Genomic DNA, 23,191 nt, shown 5'->3' with positions numbered 1-23,191 from the left:
AACTTACCCTAACTATTATACTACAATTAAATTAAACTACCAATTAAATTAACTAAATTACATATTAAAAACCCTAACCCTACCCAAATTATTTAAATCTACTATTAAACCTTATTACAAATTACTAAATTACAAAAAAATAAACGCTAAGTTACAAAAAATAAAAAACACTAATAAACTAAATTAAGCTATTAAAGGGCCACTAAACCCAAAATCTTTCTTTCATGATTCAGATAGAGAATAGAAATGTAAACAACATTACAATTTACTTCTATTATTTATTTTGCTTCATTTTTTAGATATCCTTAGTTGAAGAAAAATCAATGCACATGGTGAGCCAATCACACAAGGCTTCTATGTGCAGCAACCAATCAGCAGCTGCTGAGCATATCTAGATATGCTTTTCAGCAACGCATATCAAGAGAATAAAACAAATTAGATAATATAAGTAAATGAGAAAGATGTTTAAAATTGCATTCTCTTTCTCAATCATGAAAGAAAAAATGTGGGTGTCATGTCCCTTTAACCCCTAAACCTAACAACCCGCTAACTTTAAATTAAAATTACAACATCCCTATCTTAAAATAAATTTAAGCTTACCTGTAGAATTAAAATAAACTATTTTTAAACTATTAATTAACTTACCCTAACTATTATACTACAATTAAATTAAACTACCAATTAAATTAACTAAATTACATATTAGATAGAAAACCCTAACCCTACCCAGATTATTTAAATCTACTATTAAACCTTATTACAAATTACTAAAATACAAAAAAAAATAAACGCTGTTACAAAAAATAAAAAACACTAAATTACGGAAAAAACAAACCACATTATCAAAAATAAAAAAGAATTACATCTAATCTAATAGCCCTATCAAAATAAAAAAGCACCCCCAAAATAAAAAAAAAAACCTAACCTACAATAAGCTATCAATGGCCCTTAAAAGGGCCTTTTGTGGGGCATTGCCCTAAAGATATCAGCTCTTTTACTTGTAAAAAAAAAATACAAACACCCTCCAACAGTATAACCCAGCACCCAACCAACCAACCCCCCCCCAAATAAAATAACCAAAGTTCCCCATTGCCCTGAAAAGGGCATTTCTGTGGGCATTGCGGTTAAAAGGGCATTTAGCTCTTTTACATGCCCAGACCCTAATCTAAAAATAAAACCCACCCAAAAAACCCTTAAATAATACTAACACTAACCCCGACGATCCACTTACAGTTATTGAAGTCCTGCTTAAAGGATCCATCCAGCCAGCAAGAAGTCTTCATCCAGGCGGCCTCTTCAATCTTCATCCAGCCGGCGAAGTCTTCATCCAGACGGCATCTTCTATCTTCATCCATCCGGCGCAGAGCGGGTCCATCCTGAAGACATCCTCCAAGATGGCGTCCCTTGCATTCCTATTGGCTGAAAGATTTCAATCAGCCAATAGGATTAGAGCTGCTAAAATCCTATTGGCTGTTCCAATCAGCCAATAGGATTTGAGCAGATCTCATTCTATTGGCTGTTCCAATCAGCCAATAGGATGAGAGCTCAATCCTATTGGCTGTTTGGAACAGCCAATTGGATTTCAATGGGAAGCCCACAAATGTACCCACCGGGGGGGAATTTAATTCATTAAATACAAAGCTCAGCTACAAAAGACTTCTAGACAAACATACTCTGACTTAGTATCAAAACTAACTCAACTTGACATTGCACACAAAAAAAGATTGCACTAACACTAGTATTCTGAAAGAGCTCAGAGCAGTAAGGGAACAATTAAATACTTACTATGCTTTAGAACACCAAAAATCCTCACTAAAACTAAAGCAAAAATTCTATCACAAGGGAAATAAAGCAGGAAAAATGATGGCTAGGGCACCTGAAATATTAGACTAATTCCACCAATATTACTCATAATTGTATCACATCCCACCTGGACCCAATAAAAAAGACACAGGGGGAGATAATGCCCTTCACACATACTTAGATTCATGTAATCTCCCTTCCCTGACCCCATCACAGAGAGAAGATTTAGAATCCTCGATTACAGCAACTGAAATTGCAGTAGCTATCAAAGATTTAAAAAATGGTAAAAGCCCTGGGCCTGATGGATTCACTGCCAAATATTATCAACTCTTTTCCCCAACTCTCATTCCTCACTTACCACCATATAAAACAAGATCTCTCCCTCCATTCCCTTTCCACCCTCAATGCTAGGGGCTCATGTAGTGGTTCTGCCCAAACCAGGTAAACCCCCAAATTCATACCAAAACTTCCGCTCGATATCCATATTTGAATATTGACATGAAACTCTTTGCAAACATTCTGGCAACACGTTTAATTAATTTCCTCCCCAGTCTAATATATGTTAATCAAGTGGGCTTAATAGTGCCCATGACAACACTATAAAAATTATCAATCTAACTGAATATGCTACAAAAACTAAAACCCCTGCTATCTTCACATCCCTGGACGTGGAGAAAGCTTTTGACAGATTAGGTTGGGACTTCCTCAACCAAACACTAATTAAATTCAGCTTCCCAGATGAGTATATATAAAAAATAATGACATTATACAATACCCCAAGTGCCAAGATCAAGCTAAATGACTCCCTTTCTTCCCCCTTCTCAATTTTTAATGGCACGAGACAGGGGTGCCTACTTTCCTCTCTTCTCTTCATCCTGGAAATGGAAATCCTAGCAGCTAGGAATTCCAGACATGATAATTAACCAAATAACATCGGCATACTCCTATAAATTCCATAAGACCTCACTAAAATATATGGGGATACGAATCACCAAAGACCCACAAAACCTATACTCGGCAAACTATTTACCCCTATTAAATAATATACAACAATAATTAAATTTATGGCATAATAAAACGATATCATGGTTGTTGAGATTGCATGCTGTAAAAATGACCATTCTACCCAAGATTTTATATGTGTTCCAGACAGTTCCAGTAAATCCCCCCATCTCATTTTTCCACAAAATACAAAGCATCCTGAACACTTTTCTTTGGCATAATAAACGTCATAGAATCGCCAAATCCATCATATATAGATCTAAACTTAGAGGGGGATTAGGTATGCCGAATCTCCAACTGTACCATACAGCAGGAACATTTACCCAAATTATTGACTGGTGTAAACACACACCTCATAAAGAATGGTCACAAATAGAACACGACCTGGCAGGGAACAGTCAGTTAGGAGCTAGTTGCTGGATACCTCACATACATAGGCTGCTAAGCCCGACAACAGCTACAATAACTAAATTAACATTAGATATCTGGGATAAATATATTATCAAATTCCCTAACATCTCATCCACTCCCTCCCCTCTAACCCCATTACAGAACAACCTGAAACTCCAGATACCCTCTAACAGATCATACACCTGCATGATGACTTTGCAAGAGACAATTACCTGCTACACCGTGTTAACTGATGGCAAACTTAAATCTAAACATGAATTACAGGAAACGTATGGAGAATTTTTTGCTCCTTGGTTGAAGTATTTTCAGATTAACCATTACATCACTTAACATGCAAAAAAGTCTAATATCCGTAGGTCCGTAACATTATTTGAAACGGTATGCCACTCTACCATGCACTCTAAAGGATCTCTCTCATTTATTTATAAAATGCTTCTTAGCCAATATTCTAATAATCTTCCATCATATACTAATAAATGGTCGGATGACCTACATACCCAGATATCCTCAAAAGATTGGTCTAATATCTTTATCAACATGGGAAGCCATACTTCTTCTATAACACAACTAGAAACTAACTTAAAACGTTTGTATCATTGGTATTATACATCAACCAGATTGGCATCCATTTTCAAACACACAAACCCTACATGTTGGAGAAACTGTGGCGAAATGGGAGACTTCCAACACATATGGTGGACTTACCCTGACATTACCCAATATTGTCAAGAAATAACTTGGTGCACAAATACCCTTTGACCCATCTGTGTTGTTGCTAAATAACTTTCCTAAAATAAAATTAAAATGAAGGTATAGATTGTTACTTCTCTTGCTCAATTGTGCTAGAAGACTGATCCCTCGGAATTGGAAATCTACCAAAATTCCATCCCTATTGGATTGGAGGGCTTTGGTCACACAAACTTTGGCATTAGAGGAATATCAATATGCAAATACTAAATGTATGGATGACTTCCTTGATATGAACTTCCTTTGGGAAGAGTATTGTAATTATCATACATAAGGTCCCCCCCCCCGATCCCCTAGGAAAATATACTTTGCCAAATTAGCCTTGAGTTTCTAATATACACATGCAACCTTGACCTTATTCATGTATGTACTGTGCAACTAGTATAACATTGTAAGACAATGTCCGAGATGTGAGATATGTGATATACAATATTCATGCTGTTGAATGTGTTTAGTGTGCTCTCTTTTTTTGCCCAGAAAATGTAAAATTATAACATCTTTTAACTTTGACACAAGAAAACTATTGTACAAGCTGTTATATTGTGTATAAACTGTTATGTTTTCAAGAATAAAAGAAAATTTAAAAAAAAACACGTCACATACCGGGGTGTTCCTTTCAAAGAAGTATGTTAAGGAGATGAATACATTGCAATAGGGCTCATAGAAAGAAAAAAAAAAGAAAGAAATCTTATAAAATGAATAAATGAAGTATTGAAATAAAATATGCAGTAAAATGTACTGTTAAATCACATTTAATTATGTAACAAGATAGTTCTGCAAAAAAACAAGACATTATCATAAAAGTAACAGCAATATCTGTATCTTGGTTCATATCCCTGGATAATAATCACCAATAAGACCCCTCTTACCCTAGAGGGTCGACTGAACTTTCCACTCCACAAGCTACCACAATTTAAGGGCAGTGTTACCACAGAACCCCCTCTAATCTTAGGTATGTCCAGAAGCAAATGGAGAAGAATAAGGTAGGGAGAGATCATGGAAATTATTATCCAGTGATATAATCCAATATATAGAAATTGCTATTATTTGGACAATCATTTCTAGTTATCTTAGCTCACCGTGGATAATAATCACCAATGAAAAAAATTGAAAGCAGCACCAAAAAAATCAAATGAGTGGGAAAAGGGATTGCAAAATCCAAAGAATGCTACGCATTTACAAAGATAACAGAAGAAAAAATGCAGTGAAAAAAAAGTTGTGGAAAGATTTCCTAACAGCAACTTGACCAGTATTTGCAGGAGTAGCATCTGCCTAAAACACCAGAGAAGCTAATGGCTGTTGTCATATGTAACCTGAGCCAGAATGGAAGAGGACAGCTTTCTATTTGTAAAAACTGGAAACATGAACAACCCAATCAGAAAAAAGTAGTCTGAGTGCTAAACCCTTATCAGTCCCTAATTAAATAACAACACTATTGGCTAGATTACGAGTATTGCGTTAGCCTTAAAATTTTCAAAGGATTTTTAGTGTATATAGCGCTGGACTTAAAATGCTTAAGCCTCCTTAATTACTGTCCTCCTCCTAGACAGAAACCTCAGTAAATAAATAAAAAATCTTTTAAGAAGGCGCTAGACAAGCTCTAAGCATTAAAGACAGGGATATAGTATGATGTGGCAATAGGGGTTTTAGTTACACAGAAGGAAATTACCTTAGTATATGTTATTCTAAAACCTTTTTGCAATGTTTTTTAATAAGTATATTTTATTAAGGTGGATACGGTATGATTAATAGATGAAAAATGCCTGATTGTGTATACTATTTTAGACCTTGTAAATGTATCTTTCAATAAAGATTTTGTTTATACAGTTGTTATGTAAAAATAATGTGTTGAAATGTAATGTTTTATAATAAAGATTTTTGATTTTTTGTTCTACAATAAAAAAAATTATATTTAACAGTTTGTATCAATTGCGGTGTCTTACAAAAAGATTCTTTTCCTTTGTATATTTATTATATCTGTTATCAAACCATTCCTAAATTTCTTAATCTAACTTAGAAAAATAAAAGATTTGATCAGTTTTTTAAGATTCCATCTTTACTAATATTACTTGTTAAAACCAGAAATATATACAATCCATTAATCTAAATTTTTTTTTTATAAACAATATATATGAACAATAATTAAAATCACGGTTTCCAATTGAACATTCAAAAAATTAGCATGTATTGTTGGCAAAAAATATGCTTGTATATAGTTCAGGAGCTCCTTGTATGTGCAATTGCAAAATATCAGCATCCCAAAAATATATAGCAGTGTTGCGGTACCGCCTTTTTCATATAGATTTTGAATGAATTAAACAAAGTCTCTCCTAGTATGTTATATGAGTAACAGTATAACACTGTAAAACAATGTCCCCTCTTCATGACAAATAAAATGTCAATATATTTGACAGCAAAGTTTCCCCTGATGCGTTCTGTTGAAACAGTAGAAAACAGTAGTGGCCAACTACTTTGTATCTTATTTGCCTCTCCAAAATTGCTACAGAGATAAGTGTAAGTGGTAATGTTGTTTTTTTCAAATACTGACAGTCTTAAATGGAAAGCACCGTACCTTTGGTACACTTTTGTCGGAGTCCTGCTATGCAGGTAGTCTTACCCTTCTGATAGGCGATTCCCTCTCAAGGACTTTTGCTTATTCTACCACTCTGACAACCAGACGGTTAAAGAAATCCTTCCTTCGATATTTCTGAACTTGCACAAGTTTCTTCCGGACTTCTTCCCCTGCACTTAGTACTGGATGTACGCAAGGGAATAGGTGTTTGCAGTCTCTTACTTTCTCTTACTTTCACAGGTGTTAGTTCCTGCCTCCGTTTGTGGGTAGTTATTAGCCGTCCTTTCTCCCAGAGAGAACTTCAGGCTGCACAATCCCAACGGACAACAACAATCCACCTAGATATTCAGTGGTAATCACAGCTTCTACCGGTTTCACCCTAATTACGGGCTTTCTCAAGTGTATTCTTAGCTCTAGAATTCAAATGTTGTTCCAATTTGTTTGATTGGTCAGAATTTTTTCACGCCAGAAGGGGGGGGGGAAGAGGGGGGTAGTGTAATTTCTTTGTCATCTCGGGGCTTGCTGAATTTTGTTTAGGAATATGAATAGGTTGTTAAGGTATTTTTTAAAAAAGGGGACCTTATATATTCGAAAGTCCACTTTAGTATTTTTTAGAAAGAAACCTTGAACATTTAAAAGAATAAAAAAGATTAAAAAGTTGATATTAAAGGAGAATTCTCCCTACATTTAAGTCACTTTCATATTGCTATATAAAGAAAGTTGGAACATTTAAAATTGCTGTTATACATTCAACACAATTACTTTGTAAATAACCGCATTCATACTAGTTTTAGTATATAAAACCATTGAACAATAAAAAGCTTTTATCATATATTTAATGATGATACTAAAATCTTGAATCAAAATAATTTAGAACAATTCTGTAACTTATATAATGGGCTATTATTAATATTACTGTTACTCTTGGATTCATTGCAAACTTTCAAAATAATTTGTTACATTTCTATACCTTATACATGGGCTAATGTTATTCATTATACCTTGATGTTTTACTGTATATATTGGGCTAGTAAATTTATTGGTTATATTATTTTTGGATTCGTTGGAAACCTCCTAATTGATATCTCTTTTTTCTTATGGTTTGGTCGTTGCTAAAAATGACATGTACTTAATATAATTGTAACTATAAGTGAAAAAAAAACATAGTGACAATAGGAGAAAAAAACAACAAATGTTGTTTCTATTAAATACATTTATATGAAATTATTTATATAGATTTAAATTTGGTTATTAAAACCCTAAAAGTGTTTAGGTTTTTGTATTTTTCTTTATTTTTTAATTTTTAATTTTTTAAGTGCAATTTTTGACATCTAATTTCCTTAGTGACTATATATATATATATCAAATCTAATTATATGTGTTAGTGCTTTTGTTGAATTTAATATTTTTAATATTTCAGGGGAAGAAGTCCGGAAGAAACTTGCGCAAGTTCAGAAATATCGAAGGAAGGATTTCTTTAACCGTCTGGTTGTCAGAGCGGTAGAATAAGCAAAAGTCCTTGAGAGGGAATCGCCTATCAGAAGGGTAAGACTACCTGCATAGCAGGACTCCGACAAAAGTCTACCAAAGGTACGGTGCTTTCCATTTAAGACTGTCAGTATTTGAAAAAACAACATTACCACTTACACTTATCTCTGTAGCAATTTTGGAGAGGCAAATAAGATACAAAGTAGTTGGCCACTACTGTTTTCTACTGTTTCAACAGAACGCATCAGGGGAAACTTTGCTGTCAAATATATTGACATTTTATTTGTCAAGAAGAGGGGACATTGTTTTACAGTGTTATACTGTTACTCATATAACATACTAGGAGAGACTTTGTTTAATTCATTCAAAATCTATATGAAAAATGCGGTACCGCAACACTGCTATATATTTTTGGGATGCTGATATTTTGCAATTGCACATACAAGGAGCTCCTGAACTATATACAAGCATATTTTTTGCCAACAATACATGCTAATTTTTTGAATGTTCAATTGGAAACCGTGATTTTAATTATTGTTCATATATATTGTTTATAAAAAAAAATTTTAGATTGATGGATTGTATATATTTCTAGTTTTAACAAGTAATATTAGTAAAGATGGAATCTTAAAAAACTGATCAAATCTTTTATTTTTCTAAGTTAGATTAAGAAATTTAGGAATGGTTTGATAACAGATATAATAAATATACAAAGAAAAATAATCTTTTTGTAAGACACCGCAATTGATACAAACAGGCCCATTTATCAAGCTCCGTACGGAGCATGATGGGCCGTGTTTCTGGCGAGTATTAAAAAACATTGCAAAAAGGTTTTAGAATAACATATACTAAGGTAATTTCCTTCTGTGTAACTAAAACCCCTATTGCCACATCATACTATATCCCTGTCTTTAATGCTTAGAGCTTGTCTTGCGCCTTCTTAAAAGATTTTTTATTTAGTTAGCCTTAAAAAGCAGCGTTGAGAGGTCCCAACGCTGCTTTTTAACGCCCGCTGGTGTTACGAGTCTTGCAGGTACAGGTGTTATTTTAACTTAGGTTAGGTTTTATTTTACAGGTAAATTTGTCTTTATTTTAACTAGGTAGCTATTAAATAGTTAATAACTATTTAATAACTATTCTACCTAGTTAAAATAAAGACAAAGTTGTCTGTAAAATAAAAATAAATCCTAAGCTAGCTACAATGTAACTATTAGTTATATTGTAGCTATCTTAGGGTTTAATTTATAGGTAAGTATTTAGTTTTAAATAGGAATAATTTAGTGAATTGCAGTAATTTTATTTAGATTTATTTAAATTATATTTAAGTTAGGGGGGGTTAGGGTTAGACTTAGGTTTAGGGGTTAAGAACTTTAATATAGCGGCAGCGACGTTGGGGGCGGCAGATTAGGAGTTAAGAAGTGTAGGTAGGTGGCGGCGACATTTATGGCGGCAGAGTAGGGGTTAATAAATAAAATGTAGGGTTCGGCGATGTTGGGGGCAGCAGATTAGGGGTTAATACATATAATGTAGGTGGCGGCGGTTTCCGGAGCGGCAGATTAGGGGTTAATAATATAATGTAGGTTGTGGCGATGTCGGGGGCGGCAGATTAGGGGTTAATAAGTGTAAGATTAGGGGTGTTTAGACTCGGGGTTCATGTTAGGGTGTTAGGTGTAGACATAAAAAGTATTTCCCCATAGGAATTAATGGGGCTGTGTTAGGAGCTTTACGCTGATTTTTTGTTAGTTTTTTTTCAGCCGGCTCTCCCCCATTGATTCCTATGGGGAAATTGTGCACAAGCACATTTAGCCAGCTCACCGCTACCGTAAGCAGCGCTGGTATTGAGGTGAGATGTGGAGCTAAATTTTGCTCTTTGCTCACTTTTCTGTGGCTAACGCCGGGTTTATAAAAACCGTAATACCAGCGCTGTCTATAGGTGAGCGGTGAGCATAAACTGCTCATTAGCACCGCACCCCTGTTAACACAAAACTCGTAATCTAGGTGTATGGTAGTTACCCAAATATATTAGGTTTCTAAAGATAGGGATACAGACACCGGGCAACCTCTAAACTGTATAGTGATTGTCTTCCATGACAAAAACATGACAGCATAATCTCATGCAGAAAATGAAACAGGAAAAAACACCTCAAAAAGGAGATCTGGAACTGAAACAGAACAATTGTTATTTTAATGGAAGAAAATAAAAAAAGGCTCTTTGCAGAAAAAGCTTAAAGGGACACTAAACCCAAAATGTTTCTTTCATGATCCAGATAGAGAATCCAGTTTTAAAGAACATTCCAATTTACTTCTATTATCTAATTTACTTCATTCTTTAGATATCCTGGGTTGAAGAAATAGCAATGCACATGGGAGAGCCAATCACACAAGGCATTTATGTGCAGTCCCCAATCAGCAGCTCCTGAGCCTATCTAGATATGCTTTTCAGCAAAGGATATCAAGAGAATGAAGCAAATTATATAATATAAATAAATTAGAAAATTGTTTAAAATTGCATGCTCTTTCTAAATCATGAAATAAAAAAAATGAGTTTTATGTCCCTTTTAAAGCTTAGACTTTTGCTCTTTAAGAGATTACTACAGTGGGCAGGGCCGGCGCTTGCATAAAGGCAAGTTAGGCAATGGCCTTAGGGCGCCACAGTATGTGGGCGCAAACTGCCGGTGACAACTGACAACCTGAAGCAGCTTGCGTTGCGGTCTGCCCCCAGTCCAGATAGATAACCTTAAATTTTCTTAGGGCGAATTGAGAAATTGGGGTGCCGTGCTAATACATATGTAGCTAAGTTACATTTTTAAAAATATTTGCTGAAATTCAAATGTTTCCAGCGCGCACAGGCTACATCTGTTCAGTGCGCGCGGGCTTCTGTAGGGAAAGGATGAGGGGGGGGGAGCTGCTGGAGCAGGAGTTGCGCTGTCCTGGCTGGAACTTCAAGTAGCTCAGCAGTTCTGATTTGGCATGGCAGCAGACAGTCACAGGTAAAGCAAAACCTGTACTAAAGTAAAGCGTATAAAAAAAACAAAGCCTGTCCTGTAAAAGCAAGTGTTTATTTAAGCAAACAGCTCAGAAACTGCACCACGGAAAATAGCTCTCAGACAGTTAACTACAAGTTTACTTTTACTGCACTGTCTGAGCTATTTTCCATGCTGCATGTTCTGAACCATTTGCTTAAATAAACACTTGCTTTTAAAGGACAGGCTTGCTTTGTTTTTTTAAATATATATATTTTTTTTCTGATTTATGCAGGGCTGTTGTGTGTATATATATGTTAATGTCCTAAAAGCACTGTGTTTAACCCTTAGTGCCATTTGTGGGAGTATCTGCTTAATGCAGTCCTAGCTCCGTGCAGAGAGATACTGTGCTCTGCTCGGTTAAACAAGATTTATAAGCAAGGGAGCTGTTCCTGCAGAGGGAGGTCACAATGTAACTGGTAAATCGGACACAAGCACCTCACAGTAAGCAGAGGGGAGGCAAACAGGAGAGGGGGATGGGTAGGGAGAGAGTTTTGCTTGGCTGTGTCTCAGCTCAACTTGGGGATATAAGACGTGAATTCAGAGTGACATGACACTTATGCTGCTGTAAATATGTGTGTTTATGTATGTTTAAATGTGTGTGTATGAATGTGTATGTATGTGTAAATATATGTGTGTGTAAATGTGTGTATGTATGTGTGTGTATGTATGTGTAAATATATGTGTAAATATGTGTGTGTATGTATGTGTAAATGTGTGTATGTATGTGTAAATATATGTGTAAATATGTGTGTGTATGTATGTGTAAATATGTGTATGTGTATGTATAAATATGTGTGTGTATGTATGTATAAATATGTGTGTGTATGTATGTGTAAATGTGTGTATGTATGTGTATATAAATATGTGTGTGTGTATGTATAAATATGTGTGTGTATGTGTAAATATATGTGTGTGTGTATGTATAAATATGTGTATGTGTGTATGTATATGTAAATATTTGTGTGTGTGTGTGTGTGTGTGTGTATGTGTAAATGTGTGTATGTGTAAATATGTATGTGTAAATATGTGTGTGTATGTATATGTAAATATGTGTGTATATGTAAAAATGTGTACGTATGTATTTGTAAATATGTGTGTGTATGTATATGTAAATATGTGTGTGTATTTATGTATATGTAAATGTGTGTGTGTAAATATGTGTGTATGTATGTGTAAATATGTGTGTGTAAATGTGTGTGTGTGTGTATGTATCTGTAAATATGTGTAAGTGTGTGTGTGAAAATATGTATGCATGTGTAAAATTGTATGAGTATGTGCGTGTGTAGGTAAATGTTGTTACCTGCACATTTATGTCATGCAGAAATATCTATTACACAGGGTATATCATTTTTTTTTTTTGGGGGGGGCGGCAAAATGTGTCTTTGCCTATGTAGCCAAAAATCCTAGCACCGGCCCTGACAGTGGGATGCCCCCTCCTAATGTTAAATGACATCAAGGACCAGAGAGAGATGCCATGGAGATGTCACCAATCTGTGAACAGAAAGGCTATGACCCAAATTAAGAAGCAAACAAAAAAGTCAAAGGGCTCCTAAACCTAACAAGTACTAAAATAGCAGAGATAATATAGGATTATGCAAAAACAAAAACACACACACACAAAAATGTCAGTACTTGATAGAGAGAAAAAACTGTAGCAAAAAGAACCCTGATTATCATACAATGGAAAGCAGGTATCCTTAGTCTAATAATAGGCAATAATAAATGAAAGCTCTTTGTTGATAGCAGAGGAAGACTGCAAACTATAGATTGCAAAACATTTAGCTGCCATAGCACTACACAGAACTCTTCCAGATTTAAATGGCAGAGGAGATCCAGAAACAAAATGCACAGAGTGACAGGAAAGAACCATGATCACTCTTGTGCCAAACCTTGGGGCAGAAGAAACCAAGTTCTGAGGGATCAGGAGGAACAGTTGCCGTACCTGGTAGAAAGTAGCAAAACAACCTTGAAATTATAGGAGGACCCACAAAACTAAGTAAAATATTTTCATGTCTGCAAAAAAGGCACATCCCAATGAATTGCATATAGGAAAGCCACTTCAGAAACAAGGAAATTTATTATTTTAGACACCATACAATCTATTTCTAGATCCTCCAACTAAAGACTACCCCATTGAAGAGACTGACATGTACCATTCTGAGACACAGAGAAAGTCCAGCTCTCACTTACAAGCTCTTAGCTGAGAGCTTGTAAGTGAGTGCTGGACTTTCTCTGAGTGTTGTATAAATTTGTATTGTAATTTTCCCTATGGTTCTTGCACCCAAACCTGTCTGGGGTTAACTGCCTGTGACTCTGGGGACAGCACAGCTTCCTGTGAGTGCCCGTGAGCACCCAGGGCTTAGCATGTTGCAGGGTCATGGGATGTGTACCCGGTCTGGTATGAGAGTACAGTCCCCTTCCGTGTTATGTACCATTATGAGACCTGGCTGGAGAAAATCTATGTCATAGCACTTTCTGGAAAATATTCTGCTTGTTTTATGTAGGACAAACTTCTGCACCCAGAGAAACATTGCAATTACTTCCTATAATACCAGCAAACTGCAAGTAGTACCCTGGTAGTTAATATATCACAAACCAGTGTTGACTGTCAAGATCCAGACCACTTTGCCCTGAAACTGCTTTTCAAAATGGCCAAGAGAAAACTAACGCCTAGATTACGAGTTTTGCGGTAACAGGGGTGCAGTGCTAACGAGCCTTTTTTTCCCACCGCTCCCTTAAGACAACGCTGGTATTACAGGTTTTTTTAAACCTGGCGTCAGCCGCAAAAAGGTGAGCGTAGAGCCCATAGGAAACAATGGGGCTGAGCCGGCTGAAAAAAACCCTAACACCTGCAAAAAAGCAGCGTTCAGCTCCTAACGCAGCCCGATTGTTTCCTATGGGGAAATGAATTTTATGTCTGCACCTAACACCCTAACATGAACCCCGAGTCTAAACACCCCTAATATTACACTTATTAACCCCTTATCTGCTGCCCCTGCTATCGCTGACACCTACATTATATTATTAACCCCTAATCTGCCGCTCCGGACACTGCCGCCACTTACATTATACTTATGAACCCCTAATCTACTGCCCCCAACATCGCCGACACCTACATTATATTTATTAACCCCTAATCTGCCCCCCAATGTCGCCGCAACTATATTAAATTTATTAACCCCTAATCTGCTGCTCCGGACACCGCCGCCACCTAAATTATACTTATGAACTCCTAATCTACTGCCCCCAACATCGCCGACACCTACATTATATTTATTAACCCCTAATCTGCTCCCCAACGTCGCCGCAACTATATTAAATTTATTAACCCCTAATCTGCCGCCGCAAACGTCACCGCCACTATTATAAATTTATTAACCCCTAAACCTAAGTCTAACCCTAACTCTAACACCCCCCTAACTTAAATATAATTTAAATACATCTAAATAAATTTACTACTATTAAATAAATTATTCCTATTTAAAACTAAATACTTACCTGTAAAATAAACCCTAAGCTAGCTACAATATAACTAATAGTTACATTGTAGCTAGCTTAGGATTTATATTTATTTTACAGGCAACTTTGTATTTATTTTAACTAGGTACAATACAGTAGTTATTAAATAGTTATTAACTATTTAATAACTTCCTAGTTAAAATAAGTACAAAAGTACCTGTAAAATAAATCCTAACCTAAGTTACAATTGCACCTAACACTACACTATAATTAAACTAATTACCTAAACTACCTACAATTAATTACAATTAAATTAAATAAACTAATAATAATAATAAAAAAAAACACTAAATTACAGAAAAAAAAAGAATTACAAGAATTTTAAACTAATTACACCTAATCTAATCCCCCTAATAAAATAAAAAAGCCCCCCAAAATAATAAAATTCTGTACCCTAAACTAAATTACAAATAGCATTTAAAAGGGCCTTTTGCGGGGCATTGCCCCAAAGTAATCAGCTCTTTCACCTGTAAAAAAATACAATATCCCCCCCAACATTAAAACTCACCACCCACACACCCAACCCTACTCTAAAACCCACCCAATCCCCCCTTAACAAAACCTAACACTACCCCCCTGAAGATCTCCCTACCTTGAGCCATCTTCACCCAGCCGACCACAAGTGGACCTCCAGAGGGGCAGAAGTCTTCATCCGATCCGGGGCAGAAGAGGTCCTCCAAGCGGCAGAAGTCTTCATCCAGGTGGCATCTTCTATCTTCATCCATCCGGAGCAGAGCGGGTCCATCTTCAAGCCAGCCGACATGGAGCCATCCTCTTCAAACGACGTCCTGAATGAAGGTTCCTTAAATGACGTCATCCAAGATGGCGTCCCTTGAATTCCAATTGGCTGATAGGATTCTATCAGCCAATCGGAATAAAGGTAGGAAAAATCCTATTGGCTGAGCCAATCAGCCAATAGGATTGAGCTGGCATTCTATTGGCTGATTGGAAGTGGAGGTCCACTTGTGCCCGGCTGGGTGAAGACGGCTCAAGGTAGGGAGATCTTCAGGGGGCTATTTGTAATTTAGTATAGGGTAGGGAATTTTATTATTTTGGGGGGCTTTTTTATTTTATTAGGAGTATTAGATTAGGTGTAATTAGTTTAAAATTCTTGTAATTCTTTTTTTTTCTGTAATTTAGTGTTTGTTTTTTTAGTAATTTAGTTTATTTAATTTAATTGTAATTAATTGTAGGTAGTTTAGGTAATTTATTTAATGATAGTGTAGTGTTAGGTGTAATTGTAACTTAGGTTAGGATTTATTTTACAGATATATTTGTCTTTATTTAACTAGGTAGTTATTAAATAGTTAATAAAAGTGAATGTCAATTTTGATGCTAAAGTGCCCTGTTTTTAAAAATTCGATTAAAAACAGGGGCACTTTAATTCATCAAAATTTAGATTTCACTCCTGTTGAGAAAAAAAACTTACCTTTTAATCTTCACAGCAGGAGAGGGTCTACTGCTCACTTCTTCCAAGACTCGTAATACCAGCGTTAGGCAAATCCCATTGAAAGGATAGGATATGCAATTGACGTAAGGGGATTTGCGGTATGCTCGAGTCGCAGAAGAAAAGTGAGTGGTAGACCTGTACCTTCCAGACTCTTAATACCAGCAGGCGTTAAAAAGCAGCATTGGGACCTCTCAACGCTGCTTTTTAAGGCTAACGCCAAACTCGTAATCTAGCCGTATGTAAGTTAGGGACCGTTCTGTAAGCTGGGCTTGGAAAACAGTAGTCACTTATGACATGCTCAAGTGAATCTTTGAAAATCACTCAGCGTGGCTCTGATACTGGAAAGCCTTTTGTCAAATGCAGAAGGCGCTAAGGAAAAGGAAGAAAATTGAATCCTTTGCAAAAAACAATCAGAAAAAGACACAAAAACCATCTGACCTCCTGGACCATGTAAGAGATAGAAGCCATCCCTCCCAGTGTACAGATTCAAATTCATGCTGAAAGGGATTTTTACTGTAGACTGTTTAAAAAAAAAAAAAAAAAAAATGGCAAAGAAATAAACTTTTATCCACAATAAGGACATTGGTCCCTTCTGAGTGTATGAATACCTCCTAGAATCTTATACGAACTAGTGAAAGTCGATTCACTTAAAAAATAGATTTTTTTCCTCCAAGTGTAGTTTAAAGTAGCAATAAGCAGAATATTGTTTAAGTGCTTGAAGTGCCATCTGTAGACTTATAGCTTGCTACAGACCTCTGATGTCCTGACTATGTTAAAAAAAAGACAGCTTGTTAGATGAAAAAGACTGTTTGTGATCATTCACAGGTATTGACTGAACTTCTGCAAAAATACATAAAAATAGGCAGCCTGCTGAACAAAAGGGCATCATTAGTATTAGGTGCATTACAGCCAGTAAGAATTACATTTTTATTTGATAAAAAACAACACTCTCCTGACATAACCATGTGAGAGGCAATTTCTAAAGCACACAAACCAACATACTGTAACTCTACACAAAAAAGAAGACATTGCAGAATTTCAATTCAAGTAGGAAGCTTTCAGAGGGAGGGTCTAATAGACCAACTCTGTTATACCCAGACAATCCCTTAATGACCAGCGACGTAAGGGTATGATGTGGTTATTAAGAGGTTAAAGTGCACCCCCTGCTCCCTGCATACTTTGGTCTCCCAAGCAGTTTCCCTATTTATTGAGCTTTATTACTTTCTATGGGAGACATCTTGCAGGGACAGCCCCCCTTTTTTTTAAAGAATTCCCTGAGGGCAACCTCTGTTAGTGTCAATGTGTTTTTTAACATCTGCTCTAGAGAATGTTAGATAATCAAGCCCATAGTAAGCTTAAACAACTAATGCACAATTGATATGCTCTAATAAATGAAATCATGTAAATTAGAATTAGAATGTACCTTTAAATAATCCAAACAGGCCTGAATGTAATCACATAGAAAATAAAGCAAAAAACGCACACGCTGAATTTGAATTTAAACATTTGGAGGAAAATCTTATATAAACAGTAAAATGTATTCTTATCTGTTCAACTCAGTGTAACATTTTCCACTCAAAACAGAATTGCTATATGACAAGTAGATACAGATTAATAATACAATAGTTCTTACATATGCTGCTGTAAATAATGTATTTTAATATGAATTTTCTCTAGTTAATATTATACCAACACAAACTGCTACTGTATAATAACAAGACATATCAATTATTTACTGACCAGAGTTAAATGTTTGCCAGAGATGCGTCTTATTATTACTAGAAGCCAAAAGTCAGAATCAAGAGCATAAAACTGACATTATTTGATTGCTGATCTCTAAATCCTTTTATTGTAATCTATAATAATTCTACATACCTTATACTGTAAAAAGACCCTTTTATATGGTGTTTTACTACTCTGTAGCTGTTGTAATTCCCTCTCAGTCTTTGGAACAGGAAGACGTATGATGTTTGCTGACACGTGATTGGAACGGAAGATTGTTTATAGTGCACTGCTCAGGTCATGTGAGAACAGTGTCTCGTACACTCTCTCAAATCCACACACTCACAGCTTCTGTAATAGCATATGCCTAATGTGTCAGGTGCTTTCCAGAAACAAATAACTACCTAGATTATCTTTATATACAGTAACATACAATGTAGTGTAATACAGCTATACATGTTAGAAACATACGGTACATAGATTTTGATGGCAGATAAGAGCTATAGGCCCAGCAAGTCTGCCCGATATTTCCTAAAAGTGTAAACTTATCTAGTAGTAGGATATCCTTATACTTATCCCAGGCATTCTTATTGTCCTGGGATAAGCATAAGGCTATATTACAGTAAATATGCTTTCTATAGAACAGCTGTGACAAACAATACTATACTACAGCTGTGTGGATCATGATATTTACATAGATTGCTAAGTACTGATACTATGATGAGTTATTTTTCCAATCAGCTTAGAGGACAGAAGGGAGAGAAGGATTTCATAGCAATTTGTGCATGGTTTTTTAATTCATTGAAATCAATAACCACATCTTCTTGAAAAAAATGTTGGACTGTTTTACACAACATACCTAAGTAAACACAATACGTTTCTGATTTAGAGGGACATTATAATTAAACATGTGTCATCTCTGTCCCATCTAGGTAGGAATGTTTCAAAAATATTATAGTGCTTTGTTTTTTCTAGGATGTTATTGTGTTAAATAAAAACAACATTGTGTCCCAAGACTCATTTGTACACAGTCGCATACATCCTGTTTGCTTCACTTTATATTTAAACAGCTTAAGGGACATAAAAATAAAAATTTTACTTTATACTCAAACAGAACATGCAATTTTGAGGGACATTTGAATTTAGTTTTAATATCAAATTTACTTTGTTTTTTGGTATCTTTTGTTGAAAAACATAAATAGGTAGGCTCAGGTGGAGCAATGCACTATGGGGAGGTAGGTGGTGTTTGGTGCCCACACACCTATGCTTCCAGTCATTTATTTACCTGGTGTGTTCAGCTTGGTTCCAGTAGTGCATTGCTGCTCTGGAACTGACTTTAACTATGTGTTTCATCTCTTTATAAAAATGTTAAGACTTGGTTAATATATTTTTATATAGCAAATACATTAGTTTTAACATCTTTTGTTATGAATGTGTGAGTGTAAGAGGTCCTTCACAGCATGTGAATGCACTGCTCCAAGACGCCCCTCTGTGGAGAAAGCAAGTGGGAGCAGTGGTGTGTTAAAGGGATATTAAACCCACATTTTTTCTTTCATGATTCAGATAGAGAATACAATTTCTTTTTTTAAAGTCTTTATTTACAACCAGCATTATATACAGTTCAACAAAAAAAGAAAACAAGAACGTATCTTACGCCGCGCAGGGCAGTTCATTTTACAAAACAAATATGAGCCAGAAAGGCAGTTATTGTCAATGCTCTTGATATTATGCAGAGTTTGTAGCAATGTACGTTATCAGTATAACATAACGAAAAAATACAAAGAACAAAAGTTAATTATATTCTCTGCTGGGTTTATTCCTTCAATTTTCTCACCCACCATGAACACCAATCATTCTAATATAAGATCAACTTAAGAAGAAAAAAAAATAAAAATAAAAAAATAATAAAAAAAATAAATAAATAAATAAAAAAATAAAACAATTTACAAAATTAACCGGCCAGTTAACCACCCAACCAACCAGAGAGAGAGAAAAAAAAAAAAATCCCCCCTAACATATCTCTCTCCCCTCTCCCAATCTACCAGATACCAAGAAGAACTATCTCTGAATTTTTAAATGGGAAGATCAAATAGTCAATATCACTTTCATGAAATATTTTTATAAAAGCTGCCCATTTGTTGAAAAAATTCCTTATATCTGGTTCTTTATTGATGTTTGTGTCCTTCTGTTCTAGTACACATTGCTTTTTTAAATAGTTTTTAACTTCAGAGATTGTAGGAAGGGCTCTTAACTTCCATTTCTTACAAATCAAATATCTGGTAGCTAATATAGAAAGAGTTACTAATTTATCATTATCCTGATAGCTACCTTCCGGCTTCAGGCACAGTATAATTTGGTATAATGACAAGGAGAGTGATTTAATTTTTAGTGTAGTTTTGAGCCAGAACTCTTGTCTGTTCCATAAATTTCTTATTTTTGGGCAAGACCAGAACATATGAATCAAGTCGGCCGCTGGGTAGGAACATTTGGGGCATTTATTAAATTGCTGATTATGGATTCTATGGCCTTTCTCAGGGGTGAAGTATGTCCTGTGAAGGAGCCTAAGGTGAGACTCTTGCCATGTGGCCGATAATGTAGAAGATGCAACTTTATTAATTGATGATTGTAGATTTTTCAGTTCAATATTGCTCTGAGGAATCAGAGAGCTCCATTTTAAGGCCAAGTTATCTAATAATAGAGCTCCTTTCTCATAAATAAGTGTTTGATAGCATGGGGAAATAGACATAAGGCCGATTTTTGCTAAGGCGAGCCAGCTTTCCAGCTTGCCTAGTGTCCAGCCATGGCCTTGTTCTTTAATTATTTCGGTAGCGAGGTGCCTTATTTGCAGGTAAGCGAAGAAGTCTTTATTAGGTAGATTAAATTCAATTTTTAATTCCTCAAAAGTTTTGATACAATTCCTATCTTTGTCTATTATATAAATTAGTTTATCCAGGCCCTTATTATGCGATCTATCAAAAACTTCTGATTTTAAACCTGCTTGGAATCGTGGGTTCCCTCTCAAGGGAAGATGTTTCGAGGCGCTGCTGGACACTGAAAGAGATCCGGTTAATTTCCACCATGCCTTAATGGGGTTAGATAAAGTTTTGAGTCTCTTGATATTTGCTGGCAGTTCCTTTGGTGAAGAGTGGATCAAAGCCACAGGGAGATATGGCGCACAGACGTTTATTTCTAATTCATTATTTAAAATTTAATTTTTAGTGTGAATCCAGTCGGCAACAATGCGTGCTAAGAAGCTGAGATTATATGCTCTAATATTTGGCAGTGCCAAGCCTCCATATTCCCTTGACACAGTCAGTTTAGTGAGAGATATCTTGGGCCTTTTCCCTTGCCATAAAAATTGTCTGATTGCGGTATTAAAGAAGCGAACGTCTTTTTCCAGTAAGATTAGAGGCAGGCTCTGGAGAATATACAGAAGCTTGGGAAGGAGAACCATTTTGAACAGTTCTGAATGACCAGAAACTGATAATGGCAAATTCTGCCAAATTTTAAGTTTCTCCCTGATAGTAGAAAGTATAGGGGATATATTAAATTTGTATAAATCTTTTACACTAATCGGTATGTGAATCCCTAAATACTTAAAAGAATCTGTAACCACTTTAAATGGGGTAACTGAGATAGAGCTACTATTTCTTCTAAGCCAGAGTATTAGAGAATACAATTTTTTTTTTTTAAATTTCTTTATTTACAATCAACAATGTATACAATGTTCCAATATAATTTAGAGCCACACAACGGGCATGATAATGAAATACATAACACATATGATAAACTAATTCTATTAACACAAAAATTAGATTTCTGTTCAGTTTTGGGTGTACATTGTTGAGATTTTATATTTGACAATCAAAGAAAAAAGAAAGAAAAGGAAAAAGGAGAGAGGAGAGGGGAAAAAAAAAGAGAAAATAGAGCGAAACAAGGCTATACAAAACAAAGAAAAAAAAAAAAAAGGGGATAAAGGGAAAAGGGAGCAAATTTACCATATCCCCAGCAACACCAGGTCGGAATCCCGAAAAGGGTATATTAGATATTCAATTTCATTTGGCGGGAGTGCTTTTATAAACATTGACCATTTAAGAAAAAACCTGGTTAACTTCATGGTTGTTATCTGTATTAGTATCAATTTGCTCAAGAAGACATTGCTTCTTTAGGCAATTTTTAATTTCTGGTATGCTAGGGACTGTTCGTAATTTCCATTTTTTTAAAATGAAATATCTAGCGGCCAGTATAGTCAGATTAGTAATTTTATTGTTACTTTGCTTACTCTCCGAAAAAGGAAAACCATATCTACTGCAGATATTGTCAGAGAGGGGTTGTTCAGTATTTTGCGAAGCCAAAATTGGACTTTCAGCCAGATGTTTCTAACTTTTGGACAGGTCCATGTCATGTGCAGAAGGTTTGCGGAAGGAAAAGAACATTTAGGACAACTAGCAAAGTTGACATTTCCACATTTAAACCCTTTTTCTGGAGTGAAATACGACATGTGAATTACTTTCAAATGGGACTCCCTCCAGGTTGAGGAAAGAGTTGTTTGCATAACAACTTGAATTGAAGAATATAATAATTTGGGATCTAGTTCTTGCATTAATAGTGCAGCCCACTTGATACATAGCTTATCCAGGTTCAATGTTCCCCGGTCTGAGACTAGGGAATTATACCCTGGAGTAATTGACATGCGTCCATTTTTAGCTAATACCAACCAATTTTCGATATTTCCCAATGACCAATTCCAGCCGTGACCAGTTATCAGTTTTTGAGCGTAATGTCTCGCTTGAAGATAAGCAAAGAAATTTCTTTGAGGAAGATTAAATTCATGCCTAAGGGAGTCAAATGTTTTAACACATTGTCTTTCCAAGTCTATTATTTGTATTACATTAACAAGACCCTTATGCTTCCATTTTTAAAAGAGTACTGAATTTAGACCTGCTGGGAATTGAGGATTTCCCAGAAGTGGAAGATATCTTGAGACTCGGTATTCTATAACTAGCCTATTACACATCTTTTTCCATGCCAAAATTGGATTATATATGGATCTCAATTTCTTTAATGCAGGAGGTATAAAACGAACATTAGCGTGAATGAGTGCAACAAGAGAAATGGGATTTGTTATATTTTTTTCAAGATTGTTATTAGTAATATAATCTTTTGAAAATATCCAGTCTGTTTCTATGTGAGCCAGAGAGACATAGTTATAGGCCTTAAGATCATGTAAAGCTAGACCCCCATATTTTATGGAGAGATAGAGCTTCTGCAGGGAAATTCTAGACCTCTTGTTTTGCCATATAAATGACCGCAAGGCTGAGTCAAAGGATGTCAGGTCTTTTTTCCTAAGAATTACAGGAGTATTTTGAAGAATGTAGAGTATTTTTGGAAGTAAAATCATCTTGTAAGCAGCTATTCGTCCCGAAAGGGACAGCAGTAAATTATGCCAGT

The 23,191-nt window shown here is 35.5% G+C and overlaps 1 protein-coding gene across 1 annotated transcript in view; it reads right to left on the bottom strand.

Moving 5' to 3' along the window:
* LOC128660336 (ATP-binding cassette sub-family B member 5) overlaps positions 1-17,967 on the bottom strand; it is a 414,907-nt gene extending 396,940 nt beyond the window's left edge. Inside the window, exon 1 of the mRNA XM_053714135.1 lies at positions 17,894-17,967. The gene's annotated coding sequence lies outside the window, so the exon portion shown is untranslated. The remainder of the gene's footprint in view (positions 1-17,893) is intronic.
* Between the last annotated feature and the right edge of the window lie 5,224 nt (positions 17,968-23,191).

Source organism: Bombina bombina, chromosome 5 (assembly GCF_027579735.1).
Source record: "Bombina bombina isolate aBomBom1 chromosome 5, aBomBom1.pri, whole genome shotgun sequence".
NCBI classification, from domain to species: Eukaryota; Metazoa; Chordata; class Amphibia; order Anura; family Bombinatoridae; genus Bombina; species Bombina bombina.
This window is presented reverse-complemented; position numbering and strand designations above follow the sequence as displayed.